This window comes from Camelus bactrianus, chromosome 4, assembly GCF_048773025.1.
Source record: "Camelus bactrianus isolate YW-2024 breed Bactrian camel chromosome 4, ASM4877302v1, whole genome shotgun sequence".
NCBI classification, from domain to species: Eukaryota; Metazoa; Chordata; class Mammalia; order Artiodactyla; family Camelidae; genus Camelus; species Camelus bactrianus.
In genome coordinates, this window is record NC_133542.1 from 53,852,450 (window position 1) to 53,865,778 (window position 13,329).

The 13,329-nt window shown below is 48.9% G+C and overlaps 1 long non-coding RNA gene across 1 annotated transcript in view; it reads left to right on the forward strand.

Annotated features, from left to right (window-relative positions):
• Nucleotides 1-13,329, forward strand: part of LOC123616659 (uncharacterized) — a 409,877-nt gene that overhangs the window by 6,580 nt on the left and 389,968 nt on the right. The gene's annotated exons all lie outside the window — the stretch shown is intronic.

The window sequence follows — 13,329 nt, forward strand, 5'->3', positions numbered from 1 at the left end:
TGATCGCCAACTTTTGAACCCCTTTTGCTCAGAGGCAGAGCTGGTGGCTGCCCGTGCGCCGTCTCCTCGCTGGCCAGGAGGTCTGCCGGAGTGTGGGCTGCGCACAGCTGTCACTGTGACTGTGAAATGGGATGTAACGTCTGCCGGCCGATCGCCAACAGGAACGCATCCGCAGTTCCTCCAGGGGGCAGACGGTCAAGGCTGGAAAAAAGTATTTATTACAAACTGTGATAACAGGAATTAAAAACCATCCACACTCCCTCAATCACAAAAATCAATGGTTTCGTTTGCTGTGTCTGCTGCCAGGGTCCGTCCATATGCAGAGCTTTTTTTTTTTCTTTATAGTTAACACCGATAAGGCGGATATTTCATATGTGTTTCTCTGTCAAATGAATCCTATTTTTCCTGTCATTTAAAGTTGCTGGAATTATTTTAATGGTTATAGGACAGGTCTTTGAGTGGAAGCATGATGATTGACTCATCTATTTCCAACTGTTGGACCGGCAGCTGTTCCCAGGGTTTTGGAGGCTGAGGACAGAGAGGGACTCAGGGCCAACCCCTTCCACGCCCACTAGCCAGCAGCAGCTGCCAGGGACCCCGCGGGGACTGAGTCTCCCGGGTCTGAGGACAGTGATCTACGGGGCTTTGAACACTCCAGGGGGTCTGCCACGACTCCTGCTGCCTTCAGACTGGTACCCACAGAGCTTCAGGGAGGCTCTGCACCTCCAGGCCCAGAGAACCCTTACAGAGTGGCTCTGTCTTACCCCTGGGCTTTTGTTCTGGTTTCCAATCCCCTCACCAGGAGCCTGGCCTCAGCCCCTGTGGTCAGCTTGGACAACCTCACTGATGCTGTTGTGGCCGCTGGGATCCCTCTCAGAAATGCAGGAAGTGGTCCCCCAGGGGCCAGGAGTGGTACCTGCAGACAGTTGTACAGGATTGTCTCCACTGAAGACAGCTGCCTCCCCAAGGCCACAGCCCCTTCCCCGGCCACCTCCATGACTGGTGCTGGAGTAAGAAGGCCTTGCCATCTCCCTGCAACCTGGGGCAGCTCTGAAGGGCCATCTCAGCTGCAGAGCTGAGGCCTCCTTCAGGCCTCCATCCCAGCCCAACTTCTCCCTCCACCCAGTCCTGCTTCCTTCCCTCCCCTTCCTTCCGTAGGCGGTGATCCCAAGAACACACCCTAATAAACCTGCAGGCTAACCTCTGTCTCAGAGGCAGCTTCCTAAAGAATCCAATCTGTGACACCTCTTAGTCCCTACTGCCTTGGCTCCACCCTTCCCACAGCAGCTGGCCACTGCCTGGGATGCTGATGCCGGTGGGTGCCCTCCCTCCCCTGAGCCACTGCCTGGGATGCTGATGCCGGTGGGTGCCCTCCCTCCCCTGAGCCACTGCCTGGGATGCTGATGCAGGTGGGTGCCCTCCCTCCCCTGAGTCACTGCCTGGGATGCTGATGCCGGTGGGTGCCCTCCCTCCCCTGAGCCACTGCCTGGGATGCTGATGCCGGTGGGTGCCCTCCCTCGCCTGAGCCACAGTACTGCCCTCAGCTACATTCAAGGCACCACTGACCCCTGGAAAGGTCAGTCATTTTCCTGCTCTTCCTCTGAGACCGTTTTCAACTCTTCTCTCCCCACTTAAAGCTCCACAAAGAACGACTGAATTCTGGTGGCTGGGTGATTAGAATATGCAGAAGGTCTCCTGACCTTCCTTCTCTGCCATCTCTCTCTTCCTCTTCTCCCATCACTACTCTATGGGAGCCTCCATTGTCTGTTCCCTGCTTTGGCTGTGGCCACGGCCCCAACTAGCCTCTCTGTCTGCCCTTGTCCCTCTGCTATCCATTTCCACATTGCAGCCTGAGTGATCATTCCAAAACTCTTATATGTGTGTCTCATTCCCTTGCTTGAATCCTTCAGTGCCTTCTCATAACCTTGAAGGACAAAGCCTAGACTCTTAGCAGATCCCTGAAGGCTCTGTGTCACGGACCCCCTTGCCCCTGAGCACCTATAGTCCTGGCTTCCCTCCCAGACGCTTCCAAGCTTTTGCTGAGGCTGTTCCCTCTGCCTGGAATGCTGTTCACAACCTTCTTCACTCGGTTAATTCTTGCTCATCCTTCCGGATTCAGCTCAGTTGTGAACCTGTTCAGGAATCTTTATTTTGAACCTCCAGGTAGGCCCTCCATAGAAGGTCTCATGACCCTTGATGCTTACAACTTGCCTTTAATATTGAAATGAGTGTTTATTTCTCTGTCTTGTCCAGTGAACAGTGAGTCCCTAGAAGGCAGTGAGCAGGTCTTATTCATACCCATGTTTCTAACACTTGACATAATGCCCGGCACAAAGCGGGCCTTCAGTAAAGGATCCAGCCTGACGCTCTTGACTAATTGTGCTGCATTGGTTTGCAAAGTATTACGTCGATTTAAATCGTTACAAGCAAGGTGCAAATGAACCAGTTTCAGTATAACTTCACCAACACTGGGTATTGTTGGTTTTAAATTTGATGGCTGTAAAACACCTTACATTATTTTGATTGTATTTTTTTTTATTTTTAATTTTTTTTTATCCAAGTATAGTTGACTTACAATGTGTTAGTTTCAGGTGTATAGCAAAGTGATTCAATTATACATATACATATATATTGTTTTTCAGATTCTTTTCCATTATAGGTTATTATAAGATATTGACTATAGTTCCCTGTGCTATACAGTAGGTCCTTGTTTATCTATTTTATATTTAGTAATGTGTATATGTTAATCCCAAATTCCTAATTTATTCCTCCCCCCACCCCTTTCCTCTCTGATAACCATAGTTTGTTTTCTATGTCTGTGAGTCTATTTCGGGTTTGTAAATGAGTTCATTTGTAGCATTTTTTTAGATTCCACATATAAGCGATATCATATGATATTTGTCTTTATCCGACTTACTTCACTTAGTATGATAATCTCTAGGTCCAACCATGTCTCTGCAAATAGCATTATTTTATTCTTTTTTCTGAGTAGTATTGCATTGTATAAATATACCACAGCTTCTTTATCCAGTCATCTGTCAATGGACATTTAGGTTGTTTCCATGTCTTGGCTATTGTAAATAGTGCTATGAACACTGGGGTGCGTGTGTCTTTTCAAATTAGAGTTTTATCTGGTTATATGCCCAGGAGTGGGATTGCTGGGTCATAAGGAAGTCTATTTTTAGTTTTTTGAGGAATCTCCATACTATTTTCCATAACAGCTGCACCAAACTACATTCCCACCAACAGTATAGGAGGGTTCCGTTTTCTCCACACCCTCTCCAGCATTTGTCGTTTGTGGACTTTTTAATGAACTGTCTAATTCAAAAAGATACATGCACCCCAGTGCATCAGGGAGTGTGATTCCTCCAGCAACGTTCTTCTTTCTCCAGATTGTTTTGGCTATTTTGGGGTCTTTTGTGTTTCCATACAAATTTAAACACTTTTTTGTTCCAGTTCTGTGAAAAGTGCCATTGGTAATTTGATAGGGAGTACACTGAATCCATAGATTGCCTTGGGTAGTATGGCCGTTTTAGCAATATTAATTCTTCCAATCCAAGAACACGGTATATCTTTCCATCTGTTTGTGTCATCTTCAATTTCTTTCATCAGTGTCTTATAGTTTTCCAAGTAGAGGTCTTTTGCCTCCTTAAGTAGGCTTATTCTGAGGCATTTTATTCTTTTTGATGCAATGGTGAATGGGATTGTTTCCTTAATTTCTCTTTCTGATATTTCCGTGTTATAGAATGTATATAGTGTATAGAAATGCAACATTTTGATTGCATTTAAAACTAGATATTAGGATTAAAATTGTTGATTAATAGCATCTCTTCATGTACAGATTGTGCTTTCCTGTCCTTTACCCTTTGCCTTATAACTTACAGCCTCATGTCAGTTTCTTGACTTAGAATCATCAGTGCTGAAGTGGGCTTGTCCAAATGTGAACTGGCTTGAATATGGCTGTGATTTTGAGATAGTTATGTCCCTCTTTGAGCTTTCATTTCCTTTCTTTAAATGATAGGTTTCTTTATCTTGCTTCTGTCTGGAATCGCTTGGTAGCTTTTGAAAAATATGGACTCCTTGGCTTGCATCCCCTGATTTGGGCTCTCCTAATGGAATTAGAATTTTTTAAAGACTCTGTGCAGCTGATTTTGGGAATCACTGGCCTCCCTGCTCTGTAGTCTGCAAGCGTCCACTGGGCCTGTGTATCTGTCGGGCTCAGGAGAAAAGAAGAAAGGGGGGAATCTATTGCTGTGTTCGGATACCTGAAGGCACCTCGTAGAGTGAGGAGCATCCTTACTCCCCACAGCTCCAGAGGGAGAATCAGAGCGGAGGGGGAGCAACTCCACAGAGGCAGACTGGGGTCAGCAAAGGTGGAAACTTGCTAAAGCCCCACATTATCCACAAGGAGCAGGCTGCCTCAGGGGCTGTGGGAGGGTCCGTGCAATGATGCCCTGCTCTGGGTGCAGGTGCTCCCACAGAGCAAGCCCTCCGTAATTGGAAGCTACCCTCATAGAGGCCTGGGAGACAGTCTCAGCCCTGCTCCCTGTTAGCAGGGTGACTTCGGGCACATTGTTGTACCTTTCTCAGCCTTGGGTACTTCATCTGGAAAACGGGGATAATAGCAGTTCCAGTCGCACAGAGTTTTAAAAAAATTGCCTTGAGATACAATTCACGTACCACAAAATTCACCGATTTAAAGCATATAAGTCAGTGGTTTCTAACATGTTCACAGAATTGTGCCATCACCACCTGACTGACCGGTTTTGCAGATGAGCCGAGACCATGCAGGGAAAACACTGAGCACGGCGCCAGGGACGTAGTTTGTGATCAGTAAATATCGCGTACTACTTTACTTGATGGATTCCTTATCCATGGTGACAAATCTGAGGTGACAACCTCAGGGGCTTATTGCAGGGGACATGCAGGCACCAGGGAGGGAGAAGAGGGCCCGACTGAGTCCGTCTACCTTGTTAACTGCCGTGTCTGTCACGATAATTGCTAATGTACGGATACATGCACATCGTATAAAATACTCTAATCCCCATTTACCTCTGTGAGCTATGCTTTAAATCCTTATTTATTCCCATTCTTCAGAGGTGAAAAGTGAGGCTTAGAGAGGCCATGGCTTTTCCAAAATTAAGATTTCATGATCTCTCTAATACAGGGCAGGTAAATGAGTCTATTTGACCCCCACTTTTTTGTTTTTTGGGTTTTTTTGGACACCATGTAAATTTGGAAACCACTGCAGGTTTCCTGAAAAGAAAAGACCGGGGAGGGGAAAATCCGAGAAGGACAGAATTTGACTTTAAGAGTATGTGATGCACAGTGAGCATCCGGTCCCCCTCTCCCTGCTCCCTCTCCTTTCTCCCCTTCTCCTTGGTTTCCTCACGAAGGCTGTAGGTCAGGGAGATGCCCCGGACAGTGAACAAAGACCAGAGGGGGCTCCTCAATGAGAGAATAATGGGTCCAGGAAGTTGTGAGGGGATGCATTCCAAACTCTCTGAGTGTTTGGACCCTTTGGTGTGCGTTTGGTTTGTGAGCTTTAAATCCCAATGCTGCAGGGAGTCCCTGACCACCCCGTTTTTCCCCAGTGGATGTGAATCCCTTCCAGCATCCCTGGATGCACTGATGTCCCTCTCCAGGTGCTCTCTCATCCCTGTCCCATACCCATCCTGGCTGAAACAGGGAGTGGGCATCTCCTTCTGGCAGTGGGTGGGCTCAGGGTTGCCTCAGCCTCCTTGTTAGAGCAGGAAAGGGGCACCCAGCACGGGCTACTGCAACTGCTTATGGTTGCCTGAGATGTGCCCCTGCCCCAGGCCTCCCCGACCCTGTACCAGGAAGCCCACTGCAGGGAGTAATTTTACTAGTCCTGAGTGTCCATAAACCTTGGTGGGTCCCCTGTAATTGGCCCCTGTTCTGTGTTTCCTATTAAGCCCCTGTGCGGGAGCCTCCCTGCTTGTTAAGGCTGCCTTCCTGTTTCCCAGCCCCAGTCCCCTGGCCTGGCCGCCAGGGCCAAGTGTGGGCCCACTTTCTGGTTGTGCTTCGTCCATTTTTGTTTGTGATCACATCCCTAGGATCCAGCCCGATGCCCAGCACGTAGTAGGAGCTGAATGCATATTTAGCAAAGAGATGAACTGTAAACATTCAAGGGAAAGGGTGTTGCTGGGATGGATGGTGGTCTGTTACTTGTTTTCAAAGCCAGGGTGATTTTAAAAGTCTGTGTTGTTTATTTCCACCCAAACCTAACCTGTTAGAGGAACATAAGACTGATTTCCTTAGATTTTTAAAAGGTACCAGAGGACTTAATTTAATATGCTGAAACTCTTCAAATTTCAGCGTAGTTACCCTGGATACTTTTGCTGTGTGATCTCAAATCCTGTTCGCCATTCTGCCATTTGGATTTGATGTGCAGTCCCATCCACGTGGGGATAAACTGCTTCTTAATAATTCTTTGATAAAATGACTCCGGCCATCTTTGCTGTTCAAAAGCCAAATCCACCCAGATATTTATTTATAAACACATCCTCTCCTACGAAGGGATTCAGATACTCTTTGGAGGTACTTCTAGTTGAAGGATTCACTTTTCGAAAATGAAATTTTGTGGTGGTTCCCTATGGGGAGACCAACCGCTTGACTAATAAAACAAAGGGGAATACAGTGTCCGGGGATAAACCACATATGAGGCCGGCTTGATAAGGTGGCCGAGGGTGGGGGACGTTTTCCTCCTGGGCCTCCCTTTGCTGCCACCTGTTCCTGGGCCATCATGGAGGAGAGCCCTGGGGCCCCATCTTGGGAAACTGGCTTGTGCCCCAGAACGCTCCCACTTGACACGGTGGAGCCACACCTACATGCTTTCGATTTTCATGGATGCTTCACGTGGCGTCTGTTATACTGAATTGTGTTCCCCCCAGATTCAAAGATTGAAGCCCCAAACCCCAATGGGACTGTATTTGGAGATAGAGGTAAGTAAGGTTCAATGAGGTCAGAAAGGCAGGCTCTCATCTGATAGCACTGCTGTCCTTATAAGAAGAGGAAGGGAGGCAGGAGTTCTCTCTCTGACCAAGCCCACAGGAAAGGTCACATGAGGACACAGTGACAAGGCGGGTGTCTGCAGTCTGGGAAGAGTTCTCACCAGCAAGAGAATTTGCCGGCCCCTTGATCATGGACTTCAAGCCTCTGGAACCGTGAGAAATAAGTGTCTCCTGTTTAAGCCACTCTGTCTGCAGTATTTTGTTGTGGCAGCTCAAGCAAACTGAGGCAGCCTCCTCATGGGTCCACCCCACCCCACCCCGCCTGCCCGGGACAATGTATCAGTTTCCTACGGCTACCCTAACAGATTACTGTAAACACAGTGGAACCGTAACAGCAATGAAAATTTGTCCTCGTACAGTTTCAGAAACTAGAAGTCCGAAATCACGGTGTTAGCCAGTCACACTCCCTCTGAAGTTTCTGGTGGGGAAGCCTCCTTGCCGCTTCCCACTTCTGGTGGCTCCAGGGATTCCTTGTCTGTGGTGACCTCACTGACGTCTCTCCCTCTGTGGCCTTTTCCTCCTCTCTGAGTCTTCTCCTGCCACTTGGCATTGGATTTAGGGCCCACCAGATAATCTCATCTTGAGACCTATCACCTAATTTCATCTGCACAGACTCTTTCTCCAATAAAGAACCCACTCACAGGTTCTGGAGGTTTGGATGGGGATGTATGTTTTTTCAGGGTCACCATTCAATCCACTGTTGATAGGCTATTTTATATAACACAAATGATAACCAACATACTGATGCGGGAAACCCCATAAAAAGGCTGGCAGGACGCCCAGGCAGGGCCACTACTCTCCTGCCAGCACCGTTTGGTTCCCTGGCCCAGAGGCTCTATCTCACTTTTTGCCTCTGAAAGGGCTAACTTACACCTAAAATTCTATTGGTTCCCTGAGCTAACTTCTGATTGGTTACTTCCTTCACTCCTGATTGGTTATCACTCTCATTTCTGATTGGTCCACTTCCCTAACTTCTGATTGGTCCATTTGTAGTACTTCATTTGCATGGAGCTCACTCCTGATTGGTTATTTCTCTCATTCCTGATTGGTCCATTCCCGTCACTCCTGATTGGTTATTTCTCTCACTCCTGATTGGCCTATTTCTACAAAGCTTGTTCCTGGTTGGTCAACTTCTGTTATACTCTATTTGCATATGCTGTTGCAAAGTGTAAAACTGGCAGCCTATAAAAGTACTGTGTAAACCCACAGACAAGGTCCACAGCTTGGAGCGTTAACTTTTTGGGCCTGCAGCAGTAGTAAACCTGAGTTCTCCAACTCTCTGAAGGTGCTGCTTGGTCTCTCGCCTGGATCCAGGTTGCTGTCACAACTGAGCTGTAATACTGAGCTGTACCACATTTTTCCGCAACAAGATTTGTGTTTCCTAGTAGTTAACCCTTTTGACACATTTGAGCTTCTGAATTCTTGACAGAGGCTGGCAGATGGAGCCCTTATTACCATCTCCACTTACAGAGGAGGCAGGGGCGTTTGAAGTGATTTGCCCAGGGCTACACAGTGAACAAGATATCTGGCTACATTTTAATCCAGCATTTCCTGTCTCCCAATTCCATGTTCTTCTCACTCTGTAAGCCCTGTCTCTCAGTCTCTATGGATGAAATGAAGACGGTAGTGTTGAAAAGAGGAACTGTCAGCCTGTACATAGTGCTTCCTCTGGGCCTGGCCCTGTGCAAGGGACTTGGTTTGCATCAGCTCATGTAAACTTCACCACGACTCTAAAAGGTAGGTGCTAATATTATGTCTGTTATACAGCTGAACAAACTGAGGCACAGAGAGCTGAAGTTAGTTGACCGAGCTTCCCAGCTTGGCAAACTGCAGGGCAAAGATTTGAATCCAGGTCTGTCTCAAGCCAAAGCCTAAAGTCTTCTTTTTTTAAAAATTGAAGTATAATCAGTTTACAATGTTGTATTCATTTCTGGTGTACAGCAGAGTGATTCCGTTATATATATATATATATATATTTCTTTTCATAGTCTTTTTCATTATAGGCTATTGCAAGATATTGAATATATTTCCCTGTGCTATACAGTAGGACCTTGTTGTTTACCTATTTTATATATAGTGATTAGTATTTGCAAACCCAAAGCCCAAAGTCTTAATCCATGTTAAGCTGCTTCCTGGAAAGAATGGTGAGGTGACTTGACATTTGAAAGTGCCTATGGACTTAAACCCCAGAGAGCAGACAAGTGAACAATCCACAGGCTCCCAAGTTAAGCCTGCACCCTAAACTGTCTGCTTTTTGAGTCTGGAGAAGCAATGCAACACAACAGTTAAGGAAATGGATTCTGGAGCTGGTCTGTCTGGGTTTGAATCCTTGTTTTGCCTGTTACTATTGATGGGACATTGAGCAAGTAACTTCAGCCTCTGGTCTCAGTTTCCCCATCAGTAAAATGGGAGTTATGCTCATAGTGCCTACTTTATAGGGTGGTTGTGTGGATTTAATGAGTTATTTATTATTTGTAAAGATTTTAGAATAGTGCCTGGTACATGATGAGTGCTATATGAGTGTCAAATTGCAACAAAAACAAAACTCAACCTTCCTAGTGTTTCAGGATAGGCAGAGCTGTCTCAGGTAATGTTAAGGGAGGCAACTTTGCATCAGTCACAGTTCCTGTTAAAGGAGTGTGGTTTGCTGGGGTGGGACTGCAAAGGACTCAAGGGGATACATTGGTCTCTCCAAAGATCCTCACCTCCTTAACACTGAGGCTAGCTCATCAGGCAGATTTTCTCTAACTCCGTCCTCCAAAATGCATCCAGGCGTTTGCGGAGTGTGAGTAAAGTAATTTACAGGGCGCTGTGCATGAGACCATCCCAAGGTCATATGCACCTTGGCATCTCATTGTGTGTCCCTGAAATTCTGGGGTCTGGAACAGAGCCTGTCCACCTCGCCTGCCTCAGAGGAGTAAAGATGCACCGAGTTATCATATCTCAGCTGTGAGCTGACCTCTCTTCCACCACTGGGCTCTGAGCTTCGTGAGGGCCCAGCTGGGCTCAGGTGAGGTGTTTAGCGAATGAATGTGTCCAGAACCGAATTGTGTGTGGGTAGTAGTTCTGGTCTACACAGCTCTCCAGCATGAAGGAGCAGGGCCAGCTTTGTGAGTGTGTGACCTGTGTGGTTGCACAGGTAGAAAGCCCCTGAGGTTGGCTGCATTCTTTGCTGTCTCTGTCTTGAAATTCTCAGTCATTTTTGAATAAGGGCCCCCATGGATGGTGTGAAGCCTTGTGAAAGAGACTTGTCTTCTTCAGGGGTTTCCAACTGCAAGCCCTCAGGAGCGCCAAAGGCCTGGTTTGTCCTTTGGATGGTGAATATCTAAAAAGACGTACCAAAGTTGAACATTTTCACTTGGTCAATATTTTCTCTGTTACGTATGCTCTTGGTTCCATGATCAGAAAGCTTCCCCCTGCCTTCCCAGGACAACGTATCTGCTGGTCTTTTCCTTTAGTTACTGGGCTTATTTTCATTTATCCACCAACCAGAGACTGCAGGTAAGCACTGCCTTTTGCCAGTCAGACAGCTATTATTTTATTCAAGAAAGATAATAGTATAGGCCCGCCAGGTAGAAACAAATGCCCGGTCTGGCCTGATGAGTGCCCGGGCTGGTGGAGGGATGGCTGGATTGGATCAGTCAAAGCAGGGACTAACCTAGAAGGGGGGGGGTCTCGGGATCCAGAAAGGATTAGTCCCCCTTCCTGGCTTTGCCCGCCAGCTTTGTTCCCTCCAGGACACAGAGAGACTTGTTGAGTTTAGGGAATGTTCTTTGGAGGCAGAGCGACCTGGTTTGAATCTCATCATCTCCAGCACGTATAGTTTCTGGGAACTTGGGTACCAAAGAATGAGCACAAGAGACAAGGTCTCTGTCCTCGCAGAGCTGGGAGCCTAGGGGACGGAGCGGATGGAGGGAAATCCCATGCAACTGCACAGACGGGTAATTACAAGCACCGCTGTGTGTCATGGTAGAACACTGCAGGGAGCGCTGGGTGTTTTAACAGGGAGAGAGGGTCGGCAGGGCAAGGAAGGCATCCAGGAGGAATTGATGCTTGAAAGGGATGGTTGGGGGAGGGGAGGGAAGAGCATGTGCAAAGCATCCAAGATGGGAGGAAGCATGGGGCATTGGAGAAATTGACAACCACCACGTGGAATGGAGGAAACCAGGGGCAAGGGGTGATCCGGTGACACTGGACAGGTAGGTGAGGGTGCAAAGCAGAGATTAAGACTGTGGTCTCAGTCCTGAGAACAAGAAGTCTCTAAAGCCATTAAGAGAATTTGAACTTTGTGCTGTTAAAACCAGTCAGTCCAAATTACAGAAGCAGGTTGGATGGGGCAAGAGAGCGGCAGGGGGCCAGTTAGGAAGCTGTGCTGCTGGCCCAGGCAAGAGCTAAGGGAAGCCTGGACTTGTTGGTGCAGCAGTGGAAAAATCTGAGGGGTATTTAAGAAGAGAAAAACAGGACTTGGGTATTGTGAAGCCAGTAACATGCCTCACCTCCCAGGGAAGTAAGGATGGAACCAGACAATGTAGGAATGATGTCCGTGCATCCCAGGCACTCACTTCCTCCTCCTTGAATCTGGGTTTCTGAGGCTCTGTCAGCCCTCAAACCCATCCCCACACTCCCCTAGCCTCGGGGATCTCTGCTTACAGCCTCAGCTTCTCAGAGTTCAAGAGCATCAGCCCCACCTTTCCAGGTCCCACCCCTGGGCTGCTGCTGCCTACCTCGTGATGGGAGTTTGTGGGCAGCCACCCTCCGCATGGAGATTACTGTCAACCAGGGCCTTTGAGTCTTTGTCTGCATGCTACCAAGGCACACCTTTGCCACCATGTCCCTGCAGTCCAGACACGTCCCACCACGTCCAGGCCACAGGAGAGGCCATGTGCAGGCAGGGTAGTCCTGTGCTGAGGTGGGGCTGAGGACCCATGGAGGCCCCGGGATACCTAAACCAAGGAGTGAAGACTGACCGCTCCCCAAGAGCAGGAGAGCAGAGGGCAGGAGCCACAGGGACCCGTCTTTTCCCAGGTGATAACTGGCAGGAGGGAACTGCAAAAGGGACCAAGGTGGAGGGAAGGCCACACCCACATGTGTGTGTACCTGTGTGTGCACAGTGGTGTGCAGATGTACGCTTCTGAGCACATTGGGAATCGTTACATGTATATGCTCGCACTGGGGCTCAGGTCTGCACGTGCAAGGATATGCACACATAGCTCTCTGTGTATGCACATACTTGCTTGGGCATGTGGCATGTAGGTTTCTGTGTGGGTACATGTGTGCACACCTGAAATGCAGCGCCTCTGTGTGTGTGTCCCTGCAGGAGCCCTGGGTCTGAGCGGCCCCGCCCACAGAGTCACACATGGCCCCAGCTGCCAGCAGGGGGCCCCTGAGCACCGCATGCTGGGCTCTGGGGAAGGGGGGCTGCAGGTTCCTCCAGCCTCTCCTTCTGGAGAGCATCACAGTGGTGAGGACTGCAAGAACCCTCCTCACCGCTCTGGTCGCTCCCGGCTTTATCCCTAGCTCCTACCCTCAGTCCACACGGAAGCAGAGGCACACCCATAGGCAAGGGAAACACTGGGCTTAAGAAGAGGATTCTGACCTGTGGCAGGATCCTGAGAGTGGCAGGGACTTACCTTTTTGTAGGGTTTCCGGATACCTGCTGTGTTGTGCTCCTGCTGAGAGACGCTGGCCCTGGACCGAGGCAGGCAGCAGGCTCGTAGGCACACCCTCTGCCCTGGGCTGAGAAGTGTGGTCTGAGGACAAGAGCTGCTCCCTCTGGGCCACAGAAGGGGCAGGAGACCATGCCCAGGGATGCTGGCTAACCCCTGCTTGAAGCGGCATTAAGGCCAAGCAAGACTGACAGATGATGTTCCCTTTCTTGGAAGCGGGGCAGTCCCATCATCCAGCTCTCACAAAGGTAGCAGCTGAGCACATGAAGAAGGCCAGTCCCGACTGTGTGGCCTCAGGACACCAGGAAGGCTTGAGAAAGAACCAGGGACCCAGTGGGCTTGCTGTGTGCCTGTGAGAGTCACCAGCACGCCAGGCGACTCCGCTGGCGTTGACTCTGGCCTGGGGTGTCTTCCACGTGCTGCTCCTTAGGGCAGGGATGCTTGTTTCTGGACCCACTGTGCCTGGGGCAGGGCTGAGCTGGTGGCACTGGCACTTGCTGGTGACTGCATGAACAGGAGCTGTGGAGGGCAAGTGGGCACTGAGCCATCAGGTGATCGGTGGGCTTTACACTGTCTCCTTCAGGGCCCTGGGGGGTCCCCGGGACATACCTGAGGGCAGTCAGTGGTGG